The following is a 7,255-nucleotide window of genomic DNA, read 5'->3' as shown; positions in this document are numbered from 1 at the left end:
GCCTGGTACCCGACCCCAAATAACAGCTCGAGAGTTGGAAGCCGAGTTCAGGTTTATTGGGACCAGCGGGCAGGCCAGGAAAGGAAGGAGATCGGGGGCTGGCTGCGACTGCGCAGCTGGGGTAGGAGGATTTTATAGGGGGGTGGAGGGGGCGTGGACACAGGGCTGGCGGAGTGTAGTAGGAGCTTAGGATAGGCTGTCTGTCTCTGGGCAGACTGCTGAGGTGGCTCAGAGGGTTACGTGTCGGTTCAGGATAGGCTGAGGCTTGGCGGGCTTTCCTGCTGCGATGATTGGCTGCTTGTTGTTGCTGGGCAGAACAGAGCAGGCTTGGCGGGCTTTTCTCAGGGCAGCAGGAAGCCTGGGGGGAGGGTGGGGGCAAGAAACCTGGGGGAAAGATAGCGGGACTTTCTACCAAACAGACCCCACATTTATTTAGCAAACCTGTATTAGGCAGTGACTATGCATCGGGCTCTCCTAGGCCTCAGTGAGTGAAACACCAAAGATTCCACAACAGGATTGAAAGAACTAGTAAATGCAGGCTACTATAATTAGTGTGGGAAAACCGCTTCCAGGAGAATGCAATGTCTAAACAGAGACCTGGATGATGAACATAGTTAACCTGGGTGAATGGCAGGAAAAATCTTCTAGGGAATCAGTATCACAAACAGAGGCTCAGAAGAAAGAGCACACAGGGAGTCTGGGGAACTGTCAGCAGTTCATGGTGGAGATTAGAGAGAAAGCACAGGGCAGAAAGCAAGGTTGGAGCAGTGAGCAGGTTCAATGGCTGAAGCTCATGGGTTTGGGTAGAACCTTGTCTTTTGTCCCAAGGACAATGTGCAGCTTTGGCATCACTGAAGTCAGGAAGGACATTGCTCAGATCTGCATTCCAGAAGAATCACTCTGAGTGAGAAAAGAAATAAAGACAAAGACACAAGGGTAGAATTTCATAGCATGAGTCCAGGGGTCCAACACACTCTCCAGTGGGGTGATCCGCACAGGTGATCCACATTGAATCTGTGAGCTTCCTGTGCCTTTATTGGGTGCATGATCTTGTTAATCTTGCAGGCTTTGGGGAGGGGGACTGAGAAGGAAGATAGCCTGAGGAAGAGCACTTCTCTGCAGCATTCAATAGCAAATGTGGTTCTCCTAAGAAATGCTAACTAAGGACCCTGAGCTTTTACCACCCATTATCTATCCAGGTGCTTTGGCAAGAGAGGTGCAGTTGATGAGGTGCCATAAGGTCTGACCACACACACATGCATCAAGGGGCTTTTATCTCTGTAGCATTGTGGATACAGAGCAATTAGAATTGCTCCATATTCTAAGAACACAGGCAGAGCCTGTGGTGTTCCGGTGATCTCTGCCCTGCAAGACCTTCAGGCCTCACAAGCATCCAACTGCAAAGACCCTCCTGAGTCTAGTGAGTAAAGGTTGCCTTCCTTCCCAGAGTCTTCTGCATAAGCCCTCTTTATGAGACCCTCATGCAAACTCTATGTTGGGAAGAGATGTGGGACCAAGGCAGTTTTTCCTTCTCTGCAACCACACAGCAGTGTTCTGCAGTCTTAGGGCGCTCTCAGATGGTCTTTACTATAGGCGTCCTGTTACCACTTGAGCTCTGCTTTTATTTTACTGCACCATAGTTTGGATTTGATCCATGGAACACAGGTCTGCCCTTGGCCATCTCTTCCTGTAAGAAAGGACCCTGGCTTGGTGTGGTGGCTCACGCCTATAATCCCAGCACTTTGGGAGGCCAAGGCACATGGATCATGAGGTCAAGAGATCGAGACCATCCTGATCAACATGATGAAACACCATCTCTACTAAAAATACAAAAATTAGCTGGACATGGTGGTGCACACCTGTAGTCCCAGCTACTTGGGAGGCTGAGGCAGGAGAAGTGCCAGAACCCAGGAAGTGGAGGTTGTGGTTACCCAAGATCACGCCATTGCACTCCAGCCTGGGTAACAAGAGCAAAACTCCGTCTCAAAAAAAAAAGAAAAGAAAAAGAAAGGACCCTGAGTGATTGAAATACAGTGTTTCGCACCTGGAAAATGAGGTGGAAAAGGAGAAATGGCTCCATGTGAACAGCACCCCACCTGGAAAAATGACATAAGACAAGGGAATTTGGTCCATGACATGAGAGGTTGTTGGGCTCACATATTCAGTGAACAGGGAGGAGTTTAGTTGAGTTCACCTCTACAAACAGGGATTGAGTGCCAGGTCTGATGTCATCAGGGACATAAGGAAATCAAAGATAATATTTTATGACTTTGTGACCAACATGTCTGCTAATGCTTAAGAACTATGCCAATCCATGACTTCCCAGGATTCCCACTAATTTTGTCTAGTGCCCATGTGGGAAGTGAGCTGAGGCTTGGCAAGAGGATTTTTGCTTATATGATCCAAAAAGTAGTAGAAACATTTATTTAGAAAATACCAATTCCCTAATTAAATTGACTAGTTAATCCATACAAGAGAAATAAACCACTAAAAAATAAAGTGAGTGAAGGAAAAGAAATAACTACTAGAAGTAAGTTTGTGGGCGTCTGCCTGAAAACAAGCTTGAAGAAATAGAGCAGAAGATTTGCCTGACAGGATGACACTCAATAGAAAAAAACAGATAGGTTTAGTGGTGGTGCTTCTTTAGAGATGCAGGAGGTGTGAAGAGAAAATATTTGGAGAGAACGCCAGCCTAGCTTCACACAGAATGCAAGACCAGCCTTTCCTGTGGGCACCTCTGGTTCTTGTATCCAGGGCTTTGCTTTCATAAACATAGTTCAGCTCTGCAGATCATCCAGCCCAGCCCGGGATATGAGTTTGTAATGATCTTGTTTAGTGATGGCCCAGCCTCTGCGTATAGACCCTAAGATGATGCCCAGTGATTCTGTCTCTTGGCGTCTCATGCAGCTGAGAACCGAGAGACTGAAAACTTGCTTCTAACCAATAGAATGTGACAAAAATGATGTCATTTCTGTGATGAGGTCATGTGACAGCCCCACTTCTGTATTAGTAGATGACTCTGTCTTCTGCCTTCCTTGTTTACAACTTTTGATGAAGCAGAAAGGCCTGTGTGGGGGAGAAACTCCACAAGAGCCCAGGCAAGGGTCTGAAGCCTCAGCATGTTCTCATATAAACATAGAATTAGAAACAAATTACAGATATAGTTTATAGTTATTCATATATATATATAATTATAAAATAATCACATGGCTGTTCAAGTGCAATCATAAATATACACATCTATATAATCATATAACCTTTACTCTTACTAATAAGTCTCAGGTCAAGAAGTATGGGACTGAAGTGGCATTGGAAAAGAGGTGACCCAAAGGCAAGATGCTCTAAGTCCTCTGTCACACCCACATAAGGGCTGGGGACACCTCGGCTGTGTGACAGTGTCAGCCCTGTGAAAGCGCCCACTGTTTAGCCAGCTAGGGAAGGACACATCCAAGATGGCCAAGATGTCTCCTTCCTTTGGGGAATGAGGAGAAAACTCTGCTCTTCCAAGCTCTTGTGGTAGGCCTGACCACTGTCAGGGAGGCCCACAGACATCCGGGGACTTAATTGTCTCTATGTGGTGCTCTGTTTCAGCGGTCACATTCATGTCTGCTTTCAAGTTCTGCTTCTGCACCTGGTTCCTCTTTTTCTTAGAAGATAAGGATGAGAGGTGGCCATGAGGTCAGGGAAACTCCCGCGGAATTCTCAGGAGAGGAAACTCTTCAGAGCTGCGGCTTTGGTTTAGTTTGTCTTACCTGCCCAGCTACCTGTCCTCGAGCTGAAGATGCTTACGTTTAAACCAGAGACTCTGAATATTTTCTCTGAATTACATAATCCTTGTCATTCTCTCCTGGAATCGTGGGTCCATCAGAGTCATCCATTCTGTTCAGCCTTCTTCTCTCACTCTCGTCTCTCCCTGAGCTGGACTCTCCACCACCCTCACATTTTGGAAAAGTGAGTGGTGTGAGCATGGCCTTGGGGCAGGATTGTTTGGGTGCAAACCCAGCTCCACTCCTACTTGTGTGTGACCTTTGCTCCTATTTTTCATAATCTGTAAAAGAGAAAATAACAGGCACAAGCTGATGTGTAGTCAGAATAAAATAAATTAGTATTTTTAAAGTGCTAAGACCACTGATTGACACATAGCACAATAAAAGTGTAAAATATTGTCACTATTGTCATTCCTTTAGGCCCTTTTTCTTGAGCTCTTCCTCTTCTCTTTGGGTTCCCATGAAAATTTATCCTGCTGGAAGGTGATGTCAGCAAGAGACCTCCACCTGGGAGATGCTGGCTCAGGGTGGGGCCTTCCTTTTAGCAAAGGAAAAAACTGGTGGTGGACCAGTAGCTAGTGAGTCAGAGTCCATTTTACTTAAAAGAAACGACCTACCTAAGATTAGCTCCATTTCAATAAGGACATGCATCTCACAGATAAGTCCAATGTCATTTGTGAGGAGACTGCTTTGATTTATTTGTGTAGAACTTACTCTAATGCCTTTCACAGAGTCTTGCAACACATTTCAATCTCTGTTTCTCATTTCATACTGTCTGCCTCATGGAGTGAAGATGATGAGAAGTGTCTTCATACTGTACTCCCACGTTTGTCTATCAGAGTCATAGTCATCTATTACATATGTAGGTGTTTTTACTGTAAGTTTGAGTGTATTGATATATATTTTAATCTGGAATAGATATTATCTAACATTTTTGTTTTTATTACCTCTAAGTTACACATGTTTAAGTAAGGGGTCACTACTGATACCTATGCATTTTCTCTCTTGGTAACATTGAGATAAAATTTGTACACTGTACTTTAGTTTTCAGCAATTACTAATTAGGTAATTTGGATCATCCCTCCCATTAAGTACTACTGGACAAGTGGGAAAAGAGTACATATTTGAAAAATCTGATTGAAGGTATGGATGGGCTAACCAAGCAGTGAAGATTTGCCAGGCCAGGAAGCTGGAGAAGGCAGAAGTCTAGAAGTGCAAGTGGAGCTGTGGGGCTGCTTTTGCCTTGGGTGATGTTTGCTTGTCTGGGCAGTGTCTGAGACTCTCGATGGCTGGGGGATAAAGGCTACATGTAAATGCTGCAGGGTGCATATGGGGCACCATAAATTCCTGGGTTTAGGATGGGTCTCAAAGGACTGAAATGCAAGAGCAACGCAGTCACTTCTCAGGACTTACAGCTCAACTTTTGCATGGGTGGCCCAGCAGTTTTCACTGCTCTTTTTAAACATTGTAATTAAGGATCTTCCCAGTGTTGTAAAGGAGAAAAGAAATACACTTAAAAAGGTTTTAAAAGAAGGCACAAAACTCTTATAGTTTGCAGATGGTAATATGTTGAATGCAGAAAATGCAAATGATTAGAACATTCTTGAAGTTAGTAAGATAGATTTACAGGGTAAGTAGAAAAAATTATGGAGCTGTTCTGCAAAGATGGAAAATAAAATTTAAAAAAATTGATACTGCTTAAGTGCATACATATAAAGTCCTAAAACTACACCTAACGAATTCTGTACAAGGCATCAATGGGGTTACTTAAAAAACCCTACAGAGTAATTACAGAAGAGTGTAATTGAAGAAGACAGTGGATTAACTGAAGAGATTTACCAAGATCCTGGCTTGGATGATTCAATATTATAATGACATTAATTTCTTACAATACTCTGAGAACAAATACATCTCAATCAAATGTTTATCCAGCATTTTGTGACAGTAAGCTGATTTTAAATCTTGAAGTATGAAAGACAAAAAATAGCTACAACACTCTAAATAAAAATAAGCGAGAGAATTTCCTTAGCATATATCAAGACATGATGTTAGAATGCAAGAGCAGCATTCTAGAGAGAGTCAGGGTGTTGAGACAAGGGCACTCAACTAGATCTTTTGAATAGAATAGAAAGCCATGAACACGTGTAGAGCAAAGGTAGGTCAGATCAGTGGATAAAGAAAAACTATTTAATAAATAGTTTAAGAACAATTGGTTACTATATGGAAAAATGCAATCTTACTCATCTCTTGGAAAACATTCTTTAAAATAATATAGTAGAATATCTTCATTACTTTAGTGTAGGGAAAGATTTTTATACAGATGACAACAAATTATTCATCCCAGGGTAACCTTGGACAGAATTAAAGACATTAATGTTGAGCTTCCAGATTTTTGGGGTTTTTCTATTTCCCAGTGGACAGGGGTAAATGACTAAATGTTCCTCTGGGAAAGGCCTGTAGAAAGAATATATCTAAAACAGAATTGTAGGGTCTTTTCTCAAAGACACCAGACTTCTGCACATTTGAGGGACTCTGACATAAAACCTGGCTTTGGTGTAGTTACTGGGTGAGAATTTCTGAATATCCAGGACTCAAGATTGGTGACTATTCCGCAGACCTAGCAATTTTTATACCTGTATGTGTCAAGTGGAACCTTCATACCTTGGTGAGGGGGGCATTCTCAAAATGGAAATGTGTTGTGTCACAGTTCTGGAGGCTGGCAGTCCAATATCATGGTGATGGCAGTGCACATTTCTTCTGTGTCTTCTTTCCTTGGCTTGTAGATGTCTTCTCCCTAGTCTTCACATGCTCATTCCTCTGTATCTGTCTGTGTCCTAATCTTCTATTTTCATGAGGACATCAGTCACATTGAATTAGAGCACACTCATATGACCTTATCTTACCTAAATGACCTCCTTAAAGACCTCTCCAAATGCAGTCACTTTCTCAGGTACTGGGAGTTAGGACATAAACATGTCCATTTGAGGGGATGCAGTTTAGCCCATAACAGTCTGAATCATCCTTGAGATTCCATTTTCTAAAGAACAAAATAGAATAAATCTCTTTGGCTTGACTCTGGTGGGTGAAGGGAGAGCCCTTGGTGTAGGGTTTAGTCTTTACAACAAACCATTCTGTTTGGGCAGCAGGTTTAGCTCAGGAAGCTTGAAGGTTATGCAGGATTGCAGTTCTCCTCCCCATTCAGAAGGTCAAAGTAGAGCAGGTTCTTGTTCAGGATGCAGTGACTGAGAGAAGGGAACGTGACAGAGAGCATCCTTTCACCATTTTGTGGCTTGCACACATCCAAGTCTCTGGTGTTTTAAATAATTGAAACTGAGACCTAGATCCACTTATCTGTAAAATAGAACTGTGGAGGAGGGAAGCGTATCATCCCCACCACTGGAGAAATCCCTGAAGAGAGATTTGTGAGCCCCTAATTTACAAAAATAACACAAAATTTCATCAAAATAAACTGAAATTGTGGCTTTAGA

This window comes from Callithrix jacchus, chromosome 4 (genome assembly GCF_049354715.1).
Source record: "Callithrix jacchus isolate 240 chromosome 4, calJac240_pri, whole genome shotgun sequence".
Taxonomy (NCBI): Eukaryota; Metazoa; Chordata; class Mammalia; order Primates; family Cebidae; genus Callithrix; species Callithrix jacchus.
This window is presented reverse-complemented; position numbering follows the sequence as displayed.